The following is a 27051-nucleotide window of genomic DNA, read 5'->3' as shown; positions in this document are numbered from 1 at the left end:
TGTTTCCATTGTTTCCCCATCTATTTGCAATAAAATGATGGGACCAGATGCCAGGATCTTAGTTTTCGGAATGTTGAGTTTAAGCCAATTTTTTCACTCTCTCTTTCATCAAGAGGCTCTTTAGTTCTTCTTCACTTTCTGCCGTAAGGGTGGTGTTATCTGCATATCTGAGGTTATTGATATATTTCCTGGCAATCTTGATTCCAGCTCATGCTTCATCCAGCCCAGCATTTCTCATGATGTACTCTGCATATAAGTTAACTAAGCAGGGTGACAATATACAGCCTTGGCCTACTCCTTTCCCTATCTGGAACCAGTCTATTGTTCCATGTCCAATTCTAACTGTTGCTTCTTGACCTGCATGCAGATTTCTCAGGAAGCAGGTTAAGTGGTCTGGTATTCCCATCTCTTTAAGAAGTTTCCACAATTTATTGTGACCCACACAGTCAAAACTTTGCCATGGTCAATGAAGCAGAAGTCGATGTTTTTCTGGAACTCCCTTGCTTTTTCTATGGTCCAGCAGATGTTGGCAATTTGATCTTTGTTTCCTCTGTCTTTTCTAAATCCAGCTTGAATATCTGGAGGTTCTCGGTCCATGTACTATTGAAGACTGGCTTGGAGAATTTTGAACATTACTAGCATATGAGATGAGTGCAATTGTGTAGTAGTTTGAAGATTCTTTGGCATTGCATTTCTTAGGGATTAGAATGAAAACTGACCTTGTCCAGTCCTGTGGCCACTGCTGAGTTTTCCAAATTTGCTGGCATATCGAGCCACTTTCATAGCATCATCTTTTAGATTTTGACATAGCTCAACTGGAATTCGATCACCTTCACTAGCATTGTTCATAGTGACGCCTCCTAAGGCCCACTTGATTTCACATTCCAGGATGTCTGGCTCTAGGTGAGTGATCACACCATTACGCTTATCTGGGTCAATGAAGATCTTTTTTGTATAGTTCTTCTGTGTATTCTTGCCACCTCTTTGTAATATCTTCTGCTTTTGTTAGGTCCATCCAATTCTGTCCTTAATTGTGCCCATCTTTGCATGAAATGTTCCCTTGGTATCTCTAATTTTCTTGAAGAGCTCTCTAATTTTTCCAATTTTGCTATTTTCCTCAATTTCTTTGCACTGATCAAGAGGAAAGCTTTCTTATCTCTCCTTGCTATTATTTGGAACTCTGCATTCAAATGGGTATGTCTTTCCTTTTTTCCTTTGACTTTAGCTTCTCTTCTCTTCTCAGCTGTTTGTAAGGCCTCCTTCCTCTGACAACCATTTTGCCTTTTTGCATTTATTTTTCTTGGGGATGGTATTGATCTCTGTCTCCTGTACAATGTCATGAACCTCCATCCATATTTCTTCAGGTACTCTGTCGATAAGAACTAATCCCTTGAATCTATTTGTCACTTCCACTGTATAATCGTAAGGAATTTGAGTTAGATCATATCTGAATGGTCTAGTGGTTTTCCCTACTTTCTTCAATTTAAGTCTGAGTTTTGCAATAAGGAAGTCATGATCTGAGCCACAGTCAGCTCCCAGTCTTGTTTTTGTTGACTGTATAGAGCTTCTGCATCTTCGGGTGAAAAGCAATCTTACACATCTTTGTGCAAAGCCACACATCTTTGTGTGAATCACAACAAACTGTGGAGAATTCTTAAAGAAATGGGGATATCAGAACACCTTTCCTGCCTTCTGAGAAGCCTGTTTGCAGGTCAGGAAGCAACAGTTAGAATTCAACATGAACCATAGACTGTTTCCAAATTGGGAAAGGAGTACATCAAGGTTGTATATCATCATCCTGCTTAATTAACTTCTACGCAGAGTACATCATGTGAAATGCTGGGCTGGATGAAGCTCAAGCTGGAATCAAGATTGCTGGGAGAAATATGAATAACCTTAGATATGCAGATAACACCACCCTTATGGCAGAAAGTGGAGAGGAACTAAAGAACCTCTTGATGAAGGTGAAAGAAGAGAATGAAAAAGCTGACTTAAAACTCAACATTCAAAAAACTGAAATCATGGGATCTAGCTAGCCCCATCAATTCATGGCAAACAGATGGGGAAGAAATGGAAACAGTGACAGATTTCATTGTCTTGGGCTCCAAAATCACTGCGGACAGTGACTGCACACATGAAATTAAAAGATGTTTGCTCCTTGGAAGAAAAGCTATGACCAACCTAGACAGCATATTAAAAAGCAAAGACATCACTTTGCTGACAAAGGTCCATCTAGGCAAAGTTATGTTTTTGTTTCCAGTAGTCATGTATGTATGTGAGAGTTGGACCATACAGAAGGCTGCGTACCAAAGAATTTATACTTTCAAATTGTGCTGCTGGAGAAGACTCTTGAGAGTCCGTTGGACTGCAAAGAGATAAAATCAGTCATTTCTTAAGGAAATCAACCCTGAATATTCATTGGAAGGACTGATGCTAAAGCTGAAGCTCCAATACTTTGGCCACCTGATGGGAAGAGTTGACTCATTGGAAAAGACCAATGGGAAAGATTGAAGGTGAAAGGTGAAGAGGGTGTGAAGTAACAGTTGTGGTTCATTTTTTTTTCCCCCATGAAGATATTCAGCCAGTACATCATTTTTTAAAAAATTAAACTTTCCCTTTTGAAATACCTTGATGCCTTTGGAGAAAATCAACTTATTATACATAGGTTTAGGCCTATTACTGAACTTGATTATGTCCTGTTGATCTATTTATCAATCCTTACTCAAAGACTATGTTGCCATGGACACATTGTAGGAATCTTGAAGTTAGTTTACTTCCGTTTTTGTTATTATCTTTCAAATTTGTTTTATCCATTTTAGCTCCTTTCCATTTTAATATGTACACAAATGTTTAGAATAGGCGTATAAATTCACCTCACTGCTCTTTAGCCAAGACAGTCTGTGTGCATGGATAAATCATGTATAAACCATCAATCTACAGTCCTAAAGGATGTGAACAAGCTATTCCTGGGTGCTACCAAGGGAGAAATTTTTAAACAACACATTATAGGAACTTCCCTGGCAGTCCAGTGGTTAAGACTCCATGCTTCCACTGAAGGGGGTATGGGTTTGATCCCTGGCAGGGGAACTAAGATTCTGTGTGCAGTGAGGTAAGGCCGAAAACATTTTTTTTTTTAATTTAAACATAAACTGCACAGTATAATCATTTAGTTATTCCACCTCATTCTTAGTCTGTCCATGAATCAGTTCCAAACAATTTGGCATCTGCAAAGATAAGCATAGAGCAGACTGAGCAGACCCAAGGATGTCAGAGCCTCAGAGTTGGTGATTTATTTTGTAAAGGGGAGGACTGTAAGGAGTTGGAAGGATATCTTTGCCCAACAGGTGATCGATCATTAAGAAAATTACACAGGCTGCAGGGGAGAGGTTCAAGAAAAACAAAACAGGAATACTAACTAAAAGAATTTAGCCACTTTGTGGGTCAGTATAAACAATTGTCTTTTAAATCCTCTAGTGAAGTAGATTTGTGCAAAAGTGCCAAGAACTACTTCAAATTCTACTGAATGGAAAGGCAGGTCCAGTCTTATTCAGAACTTTTAGTTTGCTGCAGCTTTTACATAAATGTGGACAGAGGAACAAACAGCCTCTTTGTGGGCTGGATAAAGGCATGAGTACTTAGCACACATCCTGATTAAGAGAATTATCCAAGTCTACCCTTAAATGAAATATTCTCTTGGAGCCTGCTGAAATGAAAATACAAGCAACTTTGGTATGTTTAATGGTGATACTAATATTCTCTGAAGCTATAGCTTTCATGAAAATGATGGTTGAAGCTGAGACAAAAGAGATTCCTGCTGGTTGGGCTCTTTATGTGACTTTATTACTGGAAAGATAAGATGATGTCAAGGGAGATGTCACAGATAGCTTTCCAAGGCTACTGTAAATGTATCTGAGTGATGGGGAAATGACTGGGGTTTTTTAAAAGGATAAGAATCAAAGACAAAATGGCAAAAAAAAAAATGGAGGACATCTAAAATTACTGAAAGTATACAGGTGGTTGACTGGAAAATAGCATGAAAGAGGAGGAGACAGGTGGAATACTGCTAAAAATTTTACTGATTCTCTATAAGAGATTATATGATCAGATTGCCTGGAATATCTCCTCAAACTGTAAATTAACATGACAGCTTAATTCATCATAACCTTTATGAATCATTAAAATATTACATAAGAGATGAATCTGCAGGCTGTTTAGAGTCAATACTGAATAAATTAATGCAAAGTAAAGGAGAAGATTATGACTCTGAGTGACAGGTGGGCCAATATGTTTTGGCACAATGCCCAGCAGGCAGCAGCCTGAAGGTGGTAAAGAAACTTTAGTGGGGTTGATGGACACTGGTTCTCAAAGAATTGTAATACAAAAATGAAAGTTAGATGGCAGTATACAGTATTTAGGGCTTCCCAGGTGGTGCTAGTGGTAAAGTATCTGCCTGTCAAAGCAGAAGACGACAGAAACGTGCATTTGTTTGATCCCTGGGTCAGGCAGAACCCCTGGAGTAGGAAATGGCAATCCACTCCAGTATTCTTGCCTGGAAAATCCCATGGACAGAGGAGCCTGGTGGGCTAAAGTTCATGGGATCACAAAGAGTCAGACATGACTGAGCAACTGAGCATGCACCCACAGAAATGTCTGTTAGATCCTTCATTCTGAAGTATGGTGCAAGCCTCATGATTTGTGTGGATTTTCTCTCTGGATGATTTGCTGAAAGTGCAGTATGAGTATTCCCTACCATTACCGTATATTGGTCTCTTTCTCCCTTTAGATCTGTTCAGTTCCGTTCAGTCACTCAGTCGTATCTGACTCTTTGTGACCCCATGAATTGCAGCACGCCAGGCCTCTCTGTCCATCATCAGCTCCCGGGGTTCAATCAAACTCATGTCCATCGAGTCAGTGATGCCATCCAGCTAACTCATCCTCTGCCATCCACTTCTCCTCCTGCCCCCAATCCCTCCCAGCATCAGGGTCTTTAACAATGAGTCAATTCTTCGCATGAGGTGGCCAAAGTATTGGAGTTTTAGCTTCAGCATCAGTCCCTCCAATGAACACCCAGGACTGATCTCCTTTAGAATGGACTGGTTGGATCTCCTTGCAGTCCAAGGGACTCTCTAGAGTCTTCTCCAATACCACTGTTCAAAAGCATCAATTCTTTGGCACTCAGTTTTCTTCACAGTCCAACTCTCACATCCATATATGGCCACTGGAAAAACCATAGCCTTGACTAGACGGACCTTTGTTGGCAAAGTAATGTCTCTGCTTTTTAATATGCTATCTGCTTTTTAATATGCTTCAATGGGGAAGTATATATTTGTGATTATTAAATCTTCTTAATGAATTGACCCCTTTATCATGATATAACTACCTTCTTGTTTTCTTATTACTATTTTTGGCCTAAATACTATTTTGTCTGACATAATGTAGCTACCACTGCTCTTCTTAGGTTTTCACTTGCCATGGAGCATCTTTTTCAGTCCCTTTACTTTGAGCCTTTGTGTGTTCCTAAATCAGGAGTGACTCTCCTTTAGGCATCAAATAGTTTGGTCTTGATTTCCATGTAGCTAGTAGCTCTTTTTGAGTAATGAATTTAATCCACTTCCATTTTGACTGATTATGGATATGCAAAAATCCCTAATGCCTTCTTGCTGCTTTCTGACTGTAGTCCCATTGCCTTGTTCTGTTTCTGTCTTAGCCTACTTTTTTACATTGGAAATTTTCCATGATGGTGTTCTATGATTCCCCTTTACCTATTGCAAGTATACTCCAGATTTTTTGCCATGCAGTTACCATGAGTTTTACATGAACATATTATATATAAAACAGTTCATTTTATACTGATAGCAAATTAAGATGCCTACAAACACTCTACTTTTTAACCTTCCCTTATATATTCCAATGTCACATTTTATCTCTTTTTATGTTGTTTATTTGTTAACAAATTATAACATCTACATTTGTTTTTACTACTCTTTTCCTTTAATCTTTATTCTAAAGTGAGGTGATTAACACAGACTGTTGTATATACATTCTTTTTTTTTTTTTTTTCATGTCACAAATTAACAGCATTTTGTTTAGGCTTGAAAAACCCCTTTCAGCATTTCTTGTGAGTCAGGTCTAGCAGTGATGAACTCCCTCAGCTTTTATTTCTTTGTGAAAATCTTTCCTTCTCTTTCCTATGTGAAGGATAACGTTGCTCGATAGAGTATTCATGGCTGGCAATTTTTTTCTTTCAACACATTGAATATGCCATTCCACTCTCTCCAGGCCTATAGAATTTTTGCTGAGAAATCTACTGATATGGTTATCTCTTGAAATTTTTGACAGTTTCATTATACAATATCCAGGAGAAGGTATTTCTGCATTCAGATAATAGGGTTATTACCTTTATAAACTTGGATATCCAAGTCTCTTCCTTATGCTTGGAACGATCTTGGCTATTATTTATTTAAATAAACTTTCTTACAGTTTCTCCTCTCTTCTCCTTCCTGAACCTTAATTATTCTAATATTTGTATGTTTAATGGAGATTAATAGATCACATAGGATATTTTGTTCTTTTCTATTCAATTTTCTTTATTTTCCACTGATAAGAGCTGTTTCAAAGTTCCTATCTCACAGATTCTGTCTTGAATTTGGTCTACTCTATTTTAGATGCTCTCTATTACATTTTTCTCATTTCATTTATTAAATTCTTCAGGATCAGAATTTCTGTTGGTTCTTTGTTATAATTTCTATCTGTTTATTAAATCTCTTACTGTGTTAATACATTATTCTTCTGATTTCATTGAATTGCCATTTTGAGTTTTCTTATAGCTCATTGAGATTCCTCAAAACAACAATGTTCGATTCTTTCTAAGTTAGATCACAAAATTCGAAGTCATCGACATGCCCCTCTGTCAGTTTGAAAGATATTTGTCATCCTTTGTGATGATGATATCTTTCCACCTTGATGGGCCTTGGAGTTTTGCACTGGTGCTTTTGCATTTGAAGTGGTAGAGAACTCTCACCCCCCAAATCTTTAGTGATTACTTTCAGATGATACATACTCTTCTCTGACCTTGTATGGATACACCTACTTCACATTCCTTGCTCCTTCTGCAGCAAAATTTTAAACTTTGTTGTCTTCTCTGGTTCTTACCACTCACCAGGCTGGCTGCTGAAAACCTCTTTTTTGTTTTGCACAAGGTTCTACTTCTGCTCAAGTGTGTGGTTACCCCCTTGCCCGCAGGACTGTCCTGTTTTCCTGAAAACATTCCATTTACTGAAGTTTACTCTCAACTCCACACTTGAGAATATACACAGGGAGCTGTCAAGAGAGTAGAGGTAGGCATGAGTTGAGTACTCAGGGCACTGGGGGCACCAACAGGCCCAGAGAGAAGGATCCTCCTTTGGGGTTTCCCCAGAGGCTTGTGTAGAAGTTTTCTGTTGAAGTCTCGAGCACAGTCAGCAAGAACTGAATCCATCTTCTACCCTTTGACAGTCTTAATGACCTTTCACATCGTTTCTCTGCCCCCAGTCATGAGGTCTGGCCCCAGAACTCTGGGTGCTATCAGAGAGAAATGGGTTTCTTCGTGCCTCCCACGGAACTGGGGAGCTGGGCACTGACAGATTTCTTCTCTTTCTCCCAAAGGGAAAGGCCCCACTGGCTAGTTCAGCTCCATAGTGCTTCACCTTGGGATGAGGGCAGCACTGGAAAATGACTCTTACTATCTGCAATCTTTCTTTTTTTCTCCAATGGAATGCTAAAATCTGCTTTCAGGAATCCTGGACTCTACCAAGTTTCCTTCATGCATAGGTGTTTGACCAAGTCAGAATTCTCCAGATTTCTCCAGGTTTTCCCCATGGCCTAGAGGACATGGAGCAGGTTCCCTGGCTTCTGCTAACTCCTGTGACATAACAAAGGACTTAGATCCTCACTGGGCACACAGGTGAGTAAGTATCCTCCTGGCCCCCTGGCACTAGATACTGGCGCCTTCAACATTCACAGAGGCAGTTGAGATCATGGATGTCCATGATGCCCATGGCTGCAAATACAGGAGACCTGGGTTTGATCCCTGGGTTAGGAAGATCCCTTGGATCAGGGAACAGCTACCCACTCCAATATTCTGGCCTGGAGAATTCCATGGACTATCCATCAGGTTGCAAATATTAGGACATGACTAAAGAGAAAGCCCACAAGCAGCAATGAAGCCCCAGCCCAGCCAAAAATAAATAAATAAATCTTTAACAACAATAATAATATTGTGTGAAATTAACATTTTTCTGAATTTAAATGGATGTCTTTGTACTTAAAAAATGCATGCTGAGTAAAGGAACCTGATATGTATAAGTAATTTTTAAATGGTTCAGAGGGGAAAAAAAACCCTGAATGAAGTATATGCTTATTATTTACACATTGTTCTCAATGGTTATATGTTCAGTTCAGTTCAGTTGCTCAGTAAATATTAATGTTTATTTTTAACTGTATTATTCTTCTTAACATTTCTGCCCTGACTTGAAAACGGGTGAACAATTAAAAGAATCATTTCATAAAATATAAGGACGTTTCATGAAATATCTACCTTTTGAAGCCAGTTTTCCCTCACTCTTTACTCTTGGAGACATTTCATTCCAGGAGCATCCTGAGCACCAGTAGCCCTTCCCTCTCTCTTACCTGAGCAGATCACAGAGGCTGTGTTACCATGGGAACAGTCAGGACCACCCAGGACAGTCACAGGGCAACTCCACAGGAAGGACTCTGCCCCCGAGCAGTGAAATCGGACTGTTGAGATCTGATCACTTCCTTCCACAAAGTGTGGTCCTCTGGGAGTGGAGATGGCAACTCCACAGCCGAGCTGATGGCAGACAACATTGGCATTGGCCAGACTCCAGTGGGAGGCACACAGAGCTCTCCATCTTCCAGAAATGTTCATCTTCACTTGCCCCTCACACTGAGAGGTGCCATTTGACATGAGCTGGACTTCTGAGTATGCTGGATACAAGAGGACAGGATTTCAGAAACATCTCATGATTTCTCACCTGAGCAGAGTGTGCAGGGAGGTTAGTCCTGACCTGCATCTCACCTGAACAGACAACTTGAGCAGCTCCACTGTGGTGACAAGTGCCCCCTGGACAGGGCACTCTGGGACAGAACTGGAGCTTAGGCTCCTCCCCTTTACACCTGAACTCTTCAGCCCAGACCTGGCCATCGGACTCTCTGAAGGGCACGGGTCCCAGGACAAACCCCGCTGTGCCGCATCCCAGGTCTGCACAGATGACGTGGGCAGTTGAGAGTGCAAAGTTGCCATCAGACACTGGGGTCCAGTCTTCTCCAGAATGTACTTCTACTCGCCCTAAGCAGGGTCCATCCCCTTCAACCAGACGAACAAATCCTAAGGGAAAACAACAAAGCAGTGAGTCTTCATGATCCTGGCTTGACAAATGGAAACAACACATCACAGGCAGTGATGTGAAAGCTTTTCGTTTCCAGGAGTGGAGCATGGAGAGAGAACTTGACAGTTACTCTTACAATTACATTTTCATGAGCAAGTTTCTGAAGAGAAATTCAGAAAAACCAGCCAGCAGGATCAATTTGGAATGAATGAATTCCAAGAATGTATACTTTGAGATTGGTTAGAAAAGACTATTCCTTGGTCTAGGAGCCTGCAAACTACAGGGCTTAAGACAGATGATTGGAATTGCTAAATACAAGGAATACATAATTTAGCATTAGATACCAGATGACTTTCCATTTATTTTTATCTTTATTAATTTCATTCATTGCCGGGAGCCAGCGTGAGGAATCCCGCCCATGACAAGGTCATGAGGAAGGAAGCCTGACAAAATGCAAGGATGTGATCAGGCTTCAGGGGTTCCCCTGGAATTTCCTGAGCATATACCCCAAAAACCAAAAATCTGCTGGCTTTTGTACTCTGCTTCTCCACTCTTCTGATATTCTCTGGAAAAAGTCAAATCAGGTCTTTAGTCTTCTGCATTTGAAAGGGATGTTTCAGTTAAACCCCCTCTGATAGCTCCCTAGCTTGCCTAACAGGTTCCGCCGGACCTCTTACAGCTTGTGAATTGCTTACAGCCCCCAACCGAGAGAGGCACAAAGCTTAAAAGCATCTTAAAGATACAGAGCCTTTTCTAAAGAGTTAAAAATTATATTGGTAGAGGGTTTTCACTGTTGACTCGATGACTGCTGCCCGGCCTCCATATTCTTTATCTTTTAGGCACCTGGGAGGATGTTAATCAATGTAAATGGGATATGGAAAAAGATATAGTAGTTTTGATGTTAGCAACACTAGACTTTTGAGTTAATTACTTTTCTTTTGTTGTAAATCACTGTACCCCTTTTACTTGTTATAAATTGCTGTATCTTTGCTATGTAAGAATGTAACTTTATTTAGTGCTTTCTGAGAGTGGCACCAGACTTTGGGAAGATCAACACAAATAAGTATTCTGGTTGACAAACCCTTATCAGAAAAAAGGCTGTAAAACGTTAATTGGCCCTTTTGGCCGGAAGATGATGTAAATCACTTAAGACTTGTGTATATAACTAGGTATGCAGAGAGAAAAGCATGGTTTTGATAAGAGTCTGGGCTGCTAATGCTGCATAAGTTTGTGTTACCCATTGATCTCCATGTACTATCAAAAGTATAAAAGGCCTTCTGAACAATAAAGGACGGGCCAGTCGCTGGACTGGTTTCCCCTGTGTCTCCTCTTTAATTTCAGGCTGAATTCCCATCTGGGGTGTGGAGGCTCACCATGTGTACTTACTTGTCCTGGCTTCTAAGATCCGTAAGAGAGAGAGCCCAAGGCGGGGCACTCTCCAGTATTCAAACGGATGCCGGTGGCCTAACGTAGATGGTGTAAGTTACTTGTCTGGAACTTCATTGGTTTTCCCAGCCTCTTTTCTCCACTTAATTTTCCTACTATACTATTGTTTCTTAATCTAATCTTATATCAATAAATAAATAAGTTTTCCTAGCCTATGCCATCCACGCTTCGAATCACCCTGGATCCACTGGGGCTGGACCCCGACAAGAAATATTTTGCTATTGTAAAAGAAGCTGACATGCTGCCTATGGATAAAGAGGAGGAGATGGAGAATGAAATGAAGGAGGCAGTGAACAAATACACCAATTTGAGGAGTTCCAAGTATCCAATTTGGCAATAAGGAGCTCATGATCTGAGCCACAGTCAGCTCCTGGTCTTTTTTTTTTTTTTTTTTTTTTTTGCTGACTGTATAGAGCTTCTCCGTCTTTGGCTGCAAAGAATATAATCAATCTGATTTCAGTGTTGACCATCTGGTGATGTCCATGTGTAGAGTCTTCTCTTCTGTTGTTGGAAGAGGGTGTTTGCTATGACCAGTGCGTTGTTTTGGCAAAACTCTATTGGCCTTTGCCCTGCTTCATTCTGTATCCCAAGGGCAAATTTGCCTGTTACTCCAGGTGTTTCTTGACTTTCTACTTTTGCATTCCAGTCCCCTATAATGAAAAGGACATCTTTTTTTGGGTGTTAGTTCTTAAAAATCACTTCATGGGAAATAGATGGGGAAACAGTGGAAACAGTGTCAGGCCTTATTTTTTTGGGCTCCAAAATCATTGCAGATGGTGACTGCAGCCATGAAATTAAAAGACGCTTACTCCTTGGAAGAAAAGTTATGACCAACCTAGACAGCATATTCAAAAGCAGAGACATTACTTGGCCAACAAAGGTCTGCCTAGTCAAGGCTATGGTTTTTCCAGTAGTTATGTATAGATGTGAGAGTTGAACTGTGAAGAAGGCTGAGCGCCAAAGAATTGATGCTTCTGAACTGTGGTGTTGGGGAAGACTCTTGAGAGTCCCTTGGACTGCAAGGAGATCCAACCAGTCCATTCTAGAGGAGATCAGCCCTGGTTGTTCTTTGGAAGGAATGATGCTGAAGCTGAAACTCCAGTACTTTGGCCACCTCATGCGAAGTGTTGACTCATTGGAAAAGACTCTGATGCTGGGAGGGATTGAGGGCAGGAGGAGAAGGGGACAACAGAGGATGAGTTGGCTGGATGGCATCACCGACTCGATGGACATGAGTTTGAGTGAACTCTGCGAGATGGTGATGGACAGGGAGGCCTGGGGTGCTGCGATTCATGGGGTCGCAGAGAGTCAGACACGACTGAGCAACTGAACTGAACTGAAGTATCCAATATGGATAAAAGATATAAATATTTGGGGAAATATGAGTGGAATAAGTTTCTAGACATTACATCACCCTCTTCTTCTCCCGTCTGCCACTTAACCCTGCCATCCTTTTATATTTCTTCCACTTCAAACAAGTAAACACCATCTTAAAAGATTCAGATTGATGGAAAAATGAATCAAAAAGGAAGCAATTGCTATAGAAGTGGAGTGTAGTGTATGTGGCAGGTAAGGTGGGATCACAAACCAAAATAAAAATTCATCACTTGGTCATAAAAGGAATACATTTTGAAGAGAATGAAGGTAACTCAATGGAAAAAAAAAATCATTTAATTTTTCAAGTACAGCTCGCTTGTTTCTGAGTGTGTTCTGATCATTTATTGCTAGAGTTCTTACTGGTAAAGTATTGCCAAACAATTTCCAGCATCCAATCAAAAAATTACGAGAATTCCCCCCAAAATAAAAAAGTGACCCATAACAAGTTTTTAAAAAAGCAATCACTGAGGGGGGTTCAGGATGGGAAACACGTGTACACCCGTGGTGGATTCATGTTCATGTATGGCAAAACCAATACAATATTGTAAAGTAATTAACCTCCAATTAAAATAAATACATTTATATTTAAAAAAGAAAATATACTGTATTGGTGTTTTTCCTTCTGGCTTACTTCACTCTATAATCACAGACTTTTGGACTCTGTGGGAGAGAGAGAGGGTGGGATGATTTGGGAGAATGGCATTGAAACATGTATAGTATCATGTAAGAAACGAATTGCTAGTCTAGGTTCGATACAGGATACAGGATGCTTGGGGCTGGTGCACTAGGATGACCCAGAGAGATGATTTGGGGAGGGTGATGGGAGGGGGGTTCAGGGTTGGGAACTCATGTACACCTGTGGTGGATTCATGTCAATATATGGCAAAACCAATACAGTAAAGTAAAAAAATAAAATTAAAAAAGTAAATAGATTCAGAAATTACAGATATGATTGAATTGGCTGATAAGATCTTTAAACCACTAATATTAATACATTTAATGAAGCATAAAAAGAGGAAAATCTAGAAAGAAAACAAATGGGACTTCTAAACAGTATCTGAAATGAACAATTATTTGGATTACTTTAACAAGATGTTAGACATTGCAGAATAAAAGAATTAGAAGTTAAACAATTAGCCATAGGAAATACCCAAGCTGAAGCAGAGATAGAAAAAAGAAAAATATAAATGGAAACTCAGTGGCATGTGGGAAAATATCAAATTATATAAAACATGTGTATTTGAAGATGCAGAATAGGAGATGAGGAGAAAATGTTAAGAAATGACAGATAGAATTCTTCCAAATTTAATGAAAACTGTAAACCCACCAGTCCAGGAGGTTCAACAAATCCCAAATGATTTCAAGAAAACATTCTTAGAAAACCCTATAATACAATTGCTGAAATTCAGTGATAACCAACCAAACAAAAAGAAACAGTCTTAAAAGCAGTTTAAAAAGTTGACACATTATATACAGGAAACTAAGACAAGTTGTCCTGACTTTTTGTTGGAGGCAATATAAGTTCCTTAACAAAGTCAAAACATATTTTAAGCACTGGAGCTGGGGGAGGTGTTACCTAGAATTCAGTCACCTATGAAAATATTTTGCAAAACTGAATGGAAATTTAAATGATTTCAGATAAATAAATGATAGTATTTGAGGTGACCAGACATATGCTGCACAAAATTGCTACAAAATGTCTTCAGGCTAAAGGCAAACGATAAAAGATGAAAATGTGGATCCACCCAAAGCTATGGACACTGCACTAAACAGTAATTTTGTGGATAAATATAAACATTTTTCTCTCATTGTTAATATAATAGAATATTTAAGGCAAAATAACAGCAACATTTTATAGGATTCATAATGTAATTATAAGTAGAATGTATGACGACAACAACAACACAAATGACAAGAACAAGGAAGTGGATGTTTACTACAGTAAGTTTGACATTGTGTGTTGTGACAAAATGTCATCTCAAGGTAAAATGTGATTGTTTTTCTTGTTCAGTGGCTAAGTCCTGTCTGACTCTTTGTGACCCCATGAACTGCAGCATGTCAGGCTTTCCTGTCCTTTATTATCTCACTCTCTTGAGTTTGCTCAAACTCAAGCCCATTGAGTCTATGATGCCATCCAACCATCTCATGCTCTGTCAAACCCTTCTCCTCCTACTCTCAACCTTTCCGAGGATCAGCGTCTTTTCCAATGAGTTGGCTCTTCACATCAGGCGGCCAAAGTGTTGGAGCGTCAGCATTGGTCTTTCCAAAGAATATTCAGGGTTGCTTTCTTTAGGATTGACTGGCTTGATCTCCTTGAAGTCCAAGGGACTCTCAAGAATCTTCTCCAGCACCACAATTCTAAAGTATCCATTCTTCTGGGCTCAGCTTTCTTTGTGGTCCAACTTGTACATCCATACATAATTACTTGAAAAACCATAGCTTTATCTATATGGACCTTTGTTGGCAAAGTGATTTCTTTGCTTTTTAATACATTGTCTAGGTTTATCATAGCTTCTCTTCCAAGGAGCAAGTGTTTTTAAATTTTATGGCTGCAGTCACCATCTGCAATGATTTTGGAGTCCAAGAAAATAAAATCTATCACTGATTCTACTTTTTTCTCTTCTATTTGCCATGAAGTGATGGGAGCAGATCCCATGATCTTAAGTTTTTTGAATGTTGAGTTTTAAGCCAGTTTTTTTCACTCTCCTCTTTCACCCTCATCAAGAGGTTCTTTAGTTCCTCTTCATTTTCTGCCATTAGAGCGATAGTATCTGCTTATTGGAGGTTGTTGATATTTCTCCCAGCAATCTTGATTCCAGCTTAAGCTTCATCAAGCTCAGCATGTTGCAGGTTGTACTCTGCATAAAAGTTAATTAAGCAGGATGACAATATACAACCTTGATGTACTCCTTTCCCAATTTTGAACAAGTCCATTGTTCCATATCCGGTTTTAACTGTTACTTCTTGTCTTGCATACAAATTTCTCAAGAGGCAGGTAAGGTGGTCTAGTATTCCCATCTCTTTAAGAATTTTCCACAGTTCATTTTGATCCACACATCGAAGGCTTTCCCATAGTCAATGAAGCATATATGGATGTTTTTCTGTAATTCCCTTGCTTTTTCTATGATCGAATGGATGTTGACAATTTGATCTCTGGTTTCTCTGCCTTTTCTATGCCCAACCTGTACATTTGGAAGTTCTCCATGCACATACTGCTAAAACCTACCTTGAAGGATTTTGAGTATAACCTTACTAGTATGTTAAATGAGGACAATTGTACAGTAGTTTGAATGTTCTCTGGCATTGCAATTTTGGGGGATTGGAATTAAAACTAACTTTTTCAGTCTCATGGCCATTGCTGAGTTTTCCAAACCACTGACATATTGAGTGCAGCACTTTAACATCATCTTTAGGATTTTAAGAAGTTCATCTGAAATTCCATCACCTCCACTAGCTTTGTTCATAGTAATGCTTCCTAAGGTACACTTGACTTCAGACTCCAGGATGTCTGGCTCTAGGTGAATTTTTGCATCATCATGGTTATCCAGGTTATTAACACTTTTTTCATATTGGTTCTCTGAGTATTCTTGCCACATCTTCTTGATATCATCTGCTTCTGCTAGATCATTGCCCTTTATTTTCTTAGAGTCCTCAACTAGTATCATCAAAAATTTGCTGAAGGTGAGATTGGAAAATATCACTTTTCCAATGATCTTCCCAATATAACACAGAGAACTGATTGACTGTGCCTGCTAAGGACCCACTACAGAAATCGTCAGGGATCCCTTGTCCCACCTTCTCATCAGGTGGGATAACACATTCCTGAGACCCAACCACCAGTATCAGAGAATTTGCAGGGATATATGATAATATTACCTCAATTCTGGTTATTAGCATGGGATTAATGTCCTGGACAATTTATCAAACATTCCTATAACAACTGAAAATATCTCTTGCAAAAACTGTGACCACCCAGTCACATTCTAATTTCCACCTTGGCTCAGGTCAAATACACTTAGGCAGCATAGAGCCCTTATTATGTATCAGTCATCCTTTCTTAACCTCACTACCCTGAGTTTTGCTCCAGCTTCTGTGTTGTAATTACCAAATTTCAGGTTTTCCTGCAGCTTCAACATCCCCACAAATAGGATGTGAGCTCCCCACCTAGGTGAGAAGGTGCACCAGTATAAGACAAACCCTTGACACAAATCCTCCATCTTTTTCTTCCCTGTGACCTGGTGACCTTCAAATGCATGGATGATATCACCTCAAACCTTTTCATAGTGTAACTAAACCCTGGCCCTGAGTACTGTCATTTGTTCATGGGTCTTCACGCCCCATTTTGGGTCACTGCTCCTGTTTTAAGGCTTTTCTATTCATCCCTCTCCCATGTACCCAGCCACTGGCACTCTGTCTCTCTAGGACTTGGGAGTATAATACACTTTGTTTACCCTCACCTCTCCTATGTCCCCCTCATGTAACTGCACTTATCTGACCATCCCATGAAAGAATACAAGCTACCATGATGAACTTAAATCCTACAAGTTCAGCCTGGCAGTTGTACATGTATGAAGCATTTGACCTCATCTCCCTTCCTCCTATGAAGACCACATGACTGGAAGGGCTCAGTGACCAGTGAGTATGGCTTGCTTTCTCTCCAGGGACAAACAAGCCCTTCTGCTCCCCTGAGCACCCAACATTCAAGCAGTCACTGACTCATTGGAATCTCCAGCCAAGAACGTCCTAAAGGCTGTGATCCATATTCTCATAGTTATTCTGGGAATGAGACTGAGGCTTCTCCTGCTAGGGATTCCCTTTTGGACCAGACAGCACTTACCTGAGCAGACTGCTCCAGCATCCTTGTCATGGGAATGGCGCTCTGGACGATAGTCTTTCACAATAGGATAACTACACTCTGTGATAGCTGACTCTGGCCCTTTGCAGTAAATATAATCAAACCAAATGGGTCCAATTCCTGGTCCAAATTTAGCCCCTTTGGGAGCATCAACAGCAGTTCCGCACCCCAGCTGTCTGCACACCACAGATGCCTCCTCCAAGCTCCAATTTAAGTCATTCACTGTACCCCATTCTCCTTGGTGCTTCACTTCCACTCTCCCCTCACAGCGGTGGGCTCCGTCCTTCAGTCTCAGTTCCAGAGCTGCAAGACAGACACAGACACAGGAAATGGTTCACAGGAGAAATTTTAGAAGAGCATGAAATAGTATGCTGGTTAGGTATTTTAAAAATAAATAATCTCTGGGAAAAAATTCACTGTGAATAGTGCTTGTTGACCTCTGTGGTATAAATTTTCCTGCTGACCCAACTCGAAGCCCCCAATATGCCTTCACTGAACCTGGAGCAGGAAGGGAGGCACCAGGTTTTCTCAAGAGCCTGTAGAACCAGCTCCAGGGACACCACTGAGGACAGGCCTTCAGAGACTCTGGATGCTGCCCCCCCCCCCCCCACCCCCTGTAGATGTGCCCAAGGCTACTAGGGCCCAGCTTCTCTATCTCAATTACAGCTCATGGCCCCGGATCCAGGGAGAAATCTTCCCTCTCCTTCCCTGTCCATAAGGAGCATCTCATCCAGCTCAGGAACAGAGGGCTGGGTAACAGGCTCTTAAATGCCCCAGTTTTTCCTGCTGCCTGTGTTCACAACCTTGTGTAATTCCCATTCTCGAATGTACCTAGAAACTTGCATCTAACAAATGGAATTTGACAAAAGTGTTGAAATATCAGTTAGATTAGGTTTCAAGATGACTCTGCTTTCTCCCTTGTTGACCTTCCTGCTCTCTCTCTTGCTCTGTTGAAGCCAGCTGCCACATTGTGAAAACTTATGGAGTGCCCCTCATGACAAGAAATGGAGGCAGGCCTCTAGCCAACAGTCACCTAGGGACAGAGGCTCTCAGCTAAACAGTCAAATAGCCGCCAGCATCCAGGTGAGTATGTTGGATGATATCCACCCCTGCTTGAACCTTCAGATGACTACATCCTTGTAGGCATCCTGAGTCAGAGGACCCAGGTAAGCCATGTCCATTCCTGGTCCACACAAAGTGTGAGATACTAGGTGTTTGCTGACCTAAGCTGCCAAGCTCAGCAGTAATCTGCTGCACAACAACATATAACTAATGCATGACTTCCCTCCAGGGTCGGAAGACAGGGGGTGAACAAGCTGGAGGGTTATACCCGAGCCTTCACTACTTCATCCAGATGAGACTTCTTCCTGTGTGACCAGGTTTGCTGCTTGGTCCCAAGTGGAACTGGGACTCAAACCCCCTCTCTCTGTTGCATCAGATCTCACCCAGTGTCCCAGGTTCCTGCCTTCCTGTCGGGAACTGAGAAGTGAGTTTCCTGAGACCTTAAATCAGCTCCATTAGCTTTGAATTCAGGTCAGAAAGTGAGAGTTTTTCTTATAACCTAATGAGATGTGGTCCCTGGGGCACCATTCACACTGCTTAAGTCTACACCTCGCCCCCTGTCCTTTTACTCTGGAAACAGAAGAGGTGCATCACAGAGGGAACATCTGGGAAAATAAACTGGAGAAGATCCTGGTGTGTAGTCAGATCAGGCAGGTCTCCATGACAGAATACCACTGACTAACTGGTTAAACAACAGAAATGCACTTATCTGATCACAGTTCTGGAAGCTGGTAAGTCCATGGTCACAGGGCTGGCAAGGTCTCATTCTGAGTGCTCTTCTCTTGGCATGCAGGTCATGGCTTCCTCACTGTGTGCTCACATGGCCTTTTCTAGGTTATGGGCACCCAGAGAGAGGGAGGGAGATGTGTCTCTTCCTCTTCTTATAATGTCATGTACCAGATTAGGGCTATATCCTTATGGCCTTATTTAATCTCAGTTAATTCCTACAGGCCCTATCTCTGGTGCAATAACAGTGGGAAGTAGGGCTTCAATATATGAACTTTGGAGGGACACAGCTCAGTCCATAGACCTGTGAGTCTCATCCATGATGGTAATGAAGATAAGTGGGGATAGTATAAAAGATAAAGTATATTCTAGTTGGAGTTAATATCAAGACATAAATTTTCTTAAATTGTAACATTAGAAGCTCCAATATGGCTCAAAATTTCAAAAGTTCAGTCCATTATTATTTACTGACTGATTTATCAAAATAAGACAGGGCCACCTGTAATGCCTCCACAAGTCTATCCACAGTTGGAACCATGATTACAACATTGTGACAAAAAGGACGGTTGCTTGAAATGCTAGAAAACAACTTTTCTTAAACCAATTGTTCCTAACTGACATCAAATGCCCTTTGAAAATAATTATTTTTATCATAACACGGTAATAAAGAGGATGAAGGAAAACTTTTGAGGAGATGAACAGGCTTAAGACATAAATTGTGGGAATGATTACACAGATGTATATTGATCTCCAAACTCAAAAGTTGTAAATATTAACTATGTACAGTTTTTGTGTGTCAGTCACACTTAAAATGCTTAAAAATAAAGGAATTTTTTAAGAGGAAAGAATTGTTTCCTTAGAGACATCAAGAGTATCATCAAACATCTGCTAAAGGTGTGGTTGGAAAAAATTACTTTTCCAGTGATCTTCCCCAACATAACACCAAAGAGTTGACCGACCGTGGCTGCTAAACACTTAGTCACAAAGTCCTCAGGGCTCCCCGGTGTCACATCAGATGGCATGACACTTTCCTAAGACCAATCACCAGTATTAGAGAATTTGTGATTATATATGATAATATCTTACTCAGTTCCAGCTATTTTCATCAGGTTAATGTCCTGGACAATTCATCAAACATTCCTATAACTACTGGAAGTGTCTCTGCCAAAATGCTCTAACCATCCAATCACATTCTACTTTCCTCCTTGTCTCAGGTCAAATACACTTAGGACTGAATCCTTATGTATCATTTCATGCTCTCTTAACCTCACTACCCTTAGGTTTGCTTCAGTTTCTGTGTTGTAATTGTCAAGCTTCAGGTTTTCTTGCAGCCTTAACATCCCCACAAATAGGAAGTGAGCTCCCGACTCAGGTGACCAGGTGCACCAGGGTGATGAGACTACCCCCTGAAACATATCCCCTCTTCTTGTCCTCTCTTGTGACCTAGTAACATTCAAATGCATCAGTGAAATACCCTCACGTCTCCTCCTTCTCTAACTCCACCCAACTCCCATACTGTATCTTGTTCACAGGTCTTCATACCCCATTTTGGGTCACCACTCCTGTTTTACGGCTTTCCTATTGGTCCCTCTCCCATGGTGGCTCAATCAGTAAAGCGTCTGCCTGCAATGCAGGAGACCCGAGTTCAATCCCTGAGTCAGGAAGAACCCCTGGAGAAGGAAATGGCAACCCACTCCAGTACTCTTGCCTGAAAAATTCCATGGATGGAAGAGCCTGGTGGGCTACAGCCCATGGGGTTGCAAAGAGTCGGACACGATTGAGCGACTTCATTCTCCCATGAACCCACCTGCTGGCACTCTGTCTCTCTGGGACTTGTGAGTATAATACACTTTATTTGCCTGTACCTCTCCTACATCCCCTCTTGGAGTTGCACTTTAAATGACTATCCCATGAAAGAATACAGCAAGCTACCATGATGAACCTAATTCATAGAAGTCCAGCCTGGCAGCTGTACCTGCACGAAGCATCTGACTTCACCTCCCTGCCTCCTATGAAGACCACAGAGCCTGGAAGTGCTCAGTACCAATAAGTGTGGGGACTTTTCTCTCTAGTGACAAGTAAGCCCTTCTGCTCCCTTGAGCACCTAACATTCAAGGAGTCACTGGATCATTGGAATCTTCACCCAAGAATGTTCTAAAGGCTGTGATCCATATTCTCATAGTTATTCTGGGAATGAGACTGAGGCTTCTCCTGCTAGGGATTCCCTTTTGGACCAGACAGCACTTACCTGAGCAGACTGCTCCAGCATCCTTGTCATGGGAATGGCCCTCAGGACGATGGTCTTTCACAGTAGGATAACTACACCTGGTGATAGCTGATTCATGCCCTTTGCAGTAAATATAATGAAACCAAATGGGTCCAACACCTGGTCCAAATTTAGCCCCTTTGGGAGCATCAACAGCACCTCCACACCCCAGTTGTCTGCACACCACAGCTGCCTCCTCCATACTCCAGTTGTGATCATTCACTGTACCCCATTCTCCTTGGAGCCTAACTTCCACTGTCCCCTCACAGCGGTGGGTTCCATCGTTCAGCCTCACCTCCAGATCTGCAAGAGAGACACAGACACAGGACACAAGAGATTTTAGCAGACCATGCAGTGGACTGCTGGTAATTATTAAAATATGAATACTCTGATGTCTGAAAATAAATCCTTGTGAATAACATTTCTTGACCTTTGTGGTATAAACATTCCCACCATGGCCAACTTTAAGCTCCCAATGTGCCATCACTGAACCTGGAGCAGGAAGGAAGGCACAGGTATTTCTCACAAGCCTGTAGAACCAGCTCCAGGGGTACCACCAAGGACAGGCCTTCAGAGTCTCTGGATGCTGCCCTCCCTGTAGATGTGCCCAAGGCCACTAGGGCCCAGCTTCTCTGTCTCAGTTACAGCTCATGGCCTGGGATCCAGGGAGGAATCCTCTCTCTCTTTCCTTGTCCATAGGGAGCATCTCATTCAGCTTAGGAACAGAGGGCTGGGGTAACAGGCTCTAAAGTGTCCAGGTTATTTCTGTCACCTGGTGTTCATCTAATCCCCTAGTCTAATCCCCAGACAAAAAATGAACCTAGTAACGTATATCTAGAAAAACAATTTGCAAAGTGGTGAGATGGCAGTTAGATTAGTTTTCAAGGCAACTCTGGTTTTCCCTTGGTGACTTATCTCATTCTGTCTCTTGCTTTAATAATGCCAGCTGCCATTCCATGAGCTGTGTATGAAAAAAAAAAAAAAACCCTCATGACATGGAATGGAGGCAGGCTTCTATCAACAGCTGGCAAGGGACTGAGACTCAGTCAAAGAGCTAACCGAAGGTCTGAACACTGCCAACATCCGAGTGAGAACATTTGCACGATATCCATCCCTGGTTGAACCTTCAGATGATTGCACCTTGTGAGTCATCTGAAGAGATAGATTCTAGGTTATAAAAATATCACACAAAGAAAACTGCCACTTTCAATGGCCAGCACTTCCACAGAACTCAGAAATGACTCCCACATCAGCATAAAGAAAGAGATGGCAGGAAGGAATGAGGGCAGGAAGCAAGTGAGATGGAGCTGTGGTGAGCACGGGCGCTGACCTGGATCGTGGCCCGTCTTCCCTCCTGCATTTTGTGCATCTTCATCCCTTCCCCATTCTGCACCTCAGGCCTCAGTCTTTTCAGCTGGTGAGTCTCCTCCCAAATCTGTCTCCTGAACCACCTGGAATCTACTCCTTCATCCATACAAGCTCCTCTACATTACTGTTTTTTCATTCAGTCTCTTATACATGTCCAACCTTTTGGGACCCCGTGGACTACAGCACGTCATTGTTTCCACAATGGGATTTCTCCTAAACACAATTCCTCACTTCTAAAAATCCACTGCAGAGGATAGAATTTCTCTTCCATAACCAACTCTTGCGATTGAGAGGAAGAAACTCCAAGAGTTGCATTTCAGTTAAAATAATGAAAAGTCATTCTGCTCTAATCTCATTTCTGCTGCATCACCACCACATTCACCTACCATCACATCACTAACCATAGTTCCTGAAAATAAAGAAAATACAACCAGTAGGAGGAAACTGGTGACTAAAATTAATATAAGGAAACTGGAGCAGTTCATAAAAATCTCAGAGCCTAAGTTAGAGCAATGACATCAGGGAGTAAAAACCACAGTCAGGGTTTAAATGCCAGAGCACTCTCAAATCCTTATATTTTAAAGTATATCCTACCTGGAGTTAATATCAAAACATAGCTTTTTAAAAACTGCAATATTAGGAGCTCCAATATGATTCAAAATGTCAACAACTCAGTCTATTTCTATTCACTGGCTGATTATTCAAAATAAGGCAGGGCTGTTTCCACAAGTTGATCCACAGTTGGAACCATGATTATGACATTGTGACCATAAGGACAGTTACTTGAAATGCTAGAAAAGAGTCTTCTTAAACCAATAATTCTTAACTGAAATCAAGGGCCTTTTGAAAATAATTCTTTTTAATCATAACACAGTAATAAGGAGGATGAAAGAAAACTTTTTGAGGAGATGTACAGGCTTATGGCATAGATGATGGTAATGATTACACAGATATATACTGATGTCCAAACTCAAAAGTTGTAAATATTAACTATGTATAGCTTTTGGTATGTTAATCATACCTCAATAAAGGAGTTTTAAAAAGAAAATAACTGTTGTCTTAGCCTCAAGAGTACCATCAAACACCTGCTAAGGGTGAGTTTGGAAAAGATCACTTTTCCAATGATCTTTCCCAATAAAACACAGAGAGCTGATTGGCTGTGCCTGCTAAGGGCCTACTGCCGATGTGCTCAAGAGCTCACCTGTCCCACCACCTCAGCTGCAGGAAGAATACTTTCTTGAGACCCAACCATCTCTGTTAGGGACTTTGCCGTGATATCTGATATTATCTTTCTCATTCCAGCTATTGTGGTGGGTTTATACCCTGGAAGGACATCTCTGATGACTCAGTGGTAAAAAATCTGCCTGCAGTGCAGGAGACACAGGTTGAGTCCCTGGATTGGGAAGATCACCTAGAGGAGGGCCTGGAAGCCCTCCTAAATTTTTGCCTGGAGAATCCCATGGACTGAGGAGTTTTGTGAGCTATAGCCCATTGGGTTGCAAAGTCAAACACGACAACTGAAGTGAATAAGCACTCACACACGTATACCCTGGAAAGTGCACCAAACACTCTGAAAACAACTGGGGACATTTCTCGCAAATACTGTGACCACCCAATCACATCTAGTTTCCACCTTGGCTCAGATCAAATAACATAGAAAGAATCGATTTCTTGATATATATAATTTCAAGTTCTTTTAACCCCATTGTCCAGTTTCTGTGTCATAATTGTTGAATTTCAGGTTTTCCTGTAGCCTCAGTATCCCTACAAACAGGATGTGAACTTCCCACCCAGACAATCAGGTGCACCAGAGTGATGGGTCTATTCCCTGCTACAAATTCCTCTTCTCATCCTTCCCTGTGACCTAGTGACATTCAAATGCACCAGTGAAGTCCTCCCTTGCCTTGTCCTTGTGTGACACAGCCCAGATCCCCAGTAATGTCACTTGTTCATGGGTATCCACTCCCTTCTTTGGTCCTCATTTCTAGATTGATCTTTGCCAATTGGTACCTCCCTCATTACCCACCTGATGATATCTGTCTCTCTAGGATCTGTGAGTATAATGAAATATGTTTGCCTGAATCTCCCATGTATTCCTTCTTGTCTGACCATCTCTTGAAAGAATAGAAGAAGCTACCATGATGAAATTAATTCATACAGGTCCAACCTGGCAGTCGTACATGTATGAAACATTTGAGCTCACCTCCCTGTCTCCTATGACACATCACAGAGACTTGAGAGACCAGTGACTACGGGTCTGGAGACTTTCTCTCCAGAGCCAAACAAGTCTTTATGTTCCTTTGAGCAACCAATATTCCAGGTATTAATTACTGTGTGAGTGGAATTTTCACCCAAGTATGTTCTAAAGGCTGTGATCCATAGTCTCAAATTTACTCTGGAAATGAGACCTAGGGCTTTTCCTACTGGGGATACCATCCAAGATCAGGCAAGGGCTTACCTGAGCAGACTGCTCCAGCATCCTGGTCATGGGAAAGGCCCTCAGGACGATAGTCTTTAAGAACAGGATAAGTACAGGTCGTGAGCACTGACTCTGTCCCTTTGCAGTAAATATACTGAAACCAAATGGGGCCAATCCCTGGTCCAAAATGAACCCCTCTAGAAGCATTAATGGCAACTCCACACCCCAGCTGTCTGCAAACCACAGCTGCTTCCTCCAAGCTCCAATTTTGGTCATTCACTGTGCCCCATTCTCCTTGGTGCTTCACTTCCACTCTTCCCTCACAGCTATGGGCTCCATCCTTCAGCCTCAACTCCAGAGCTGCAAGAAAGACAGAACAGAGCAGAGATTTTAGGAGACCATGTGGTAGTATTCTGATAAGTACTAAAAAAAGGAAAATTCTGGTGTCTGAAAACAAAGCCCTGTGAATAGCATTTCTTGACTTTGTGGTAGAAATATTGTGATCATGGTCAACTCTAAGCCCCCAGTGTGCCATCACTGAACCTGGAGTAGGAAGGGAGGCACCAAGTGTTTCTCCTGAGCCTGTAGAACCAGCTCCAGGGATACCACCAAGGACAGGCCTTCAGAGACTCTGGATGCTGCCCTCCCTATAGATGTGCCCAAGGCTATTAGGGCCCAGCTTCCCTGTCTCAGTTATAGCCCATGGCTTGGAATCCAGGGAGGAATCCTCCCTCTCCTTCCTGTCCATAGGGAGCATCTCATCCAGCTTAGGAACAGAGGGCTGGGTAACAGGCTCTAACGTGTCCTGATTATTCCTGCCACGTGGTGTCATGTCCTTGTATAATCCCCAGACTCGAATGTACCTAGTAATGTGTATCTAACAAATGGAAATTGGTAAAAGTGATGAGATGTCAATTAGATTAGGTTTCAAGGTGAGTATGGTTTTTCCCTTGGTGACCTTTCTTGCTCTCTCTCTCTCTTGCTCTGATTAAGCCAACTGCCACATTATGACCTAATTTGGAGAGAAACCATGACAAGAAATGGAGGCAGGCCTCTAGTCAACAGCCAGCCAGGGACTGGAACTCTCAGTTCCATAGTCCACCAAGGTCTGATGCTGCCAACGTTCAGGTGAATATGTTGGACGATATCTTCCCCTGGCTGAACCTTCAGCTGATTGCATCCTTGTGAGACATCATGAGTCCAAGGACCCCATTAAGTCATGTCAATTCCTGGCCCACCGAAAGTGTGAGATACTAGGTTTTTGCTGACTTAAGCTGCCAAATTCAGCAATAATTTGCTGTACAGCAACATATAACTAATATAGGGTTTCCCTCCAGAGTCAGAAGACAGGGGGTGAACAAGCTGGAGGGTTATACATCAACCTTCACTACTTCATCCAGACAAGACTTCTTCCTGTGTAACCAGATCTGCTGTCTGGTCCCACCTGGAACTGGGACCCAAACCACCTGTCTCTGTCACACCAGGTCTAAGCCAGTGTCCCAGGCTCCTGCCTTCCTGTCGGGAACTGAAAAGTAAGTTTATTGAGACCTTGGATCATCTTCATTAGCTTTGAATTCATGTAAGAAAATGAGAATTTTTCTTATAACCTAATGAGATGTGGTCCCCGGGACACCATTCACACTGCTCAGGTTTCACCTGGCCCCATATACTTCACTCTGAAACCAGTAGTAGTGAGTCAAAGAGAGGAATGTGTGGAGAAATACTGAACTGGAGAAGATCCTCATGCATTAGAAGTCTCCAGTTGCTGCCTACCACAAGATACCACAGGCCGGCTAGTTAAACAACATGAATGCATTTATTATATCAGATTTCTGAAGACTGGGAAGATCACTTTTCCAATAATCTTCCCCAGTGTAGCATCCAGGAGCTGCTTGTCCATGGCTGCTAAGACCTAATGCAGGTGTCCTAATGCCCTCCCCTGCCCCACATGCCAGCATCTGGCATGGCCCTTTTTTAAGACCAATCAGCTCTATTAGGGAACTTGTTCTGATGTCTGATCATTTCTTCCTCAGTTCCAGCTATTCTGATGGGACTAATGTCCTAGAAAATTCATCACAAATTTTGATAACAACTTGGAATACCTCTGGCAAACGCTGTGACCACCCAATCACATTCTAATTTCTAC

General features: G+C 41.7%; 1 pseudogene; it reads right to left on the bottom strand.

The window, feature by feature from the left end:
• The window catches only part of LOC114112122 (antigen WC1.1-like), a 96300-nt pseudogene that overhangs the window by 10077 nt on the left and 59172 nt on the right, over positions 1–27051 (bottom strand).

The sequence above is a fragment of the Ovis aries genome, chromosome 3 (genome assembly GCF_016772045.2).
Source record: "Ovis aries strain OAR_USU_Benz2616 breed Rambouillet chromosome 3, ARS-UI_Ramb_v3.0, whole genome shotgun sequence".
NCBI lineage: Eukaryota > Metazoa > Chordata > Mammalia > Artiodactyla > Bovidae > Ovis > Ovis aries.
Note: the sequence above shows the minus strand (reverse complement) of the source record. Positions and strands in the feature narration are given on the sequence as shown.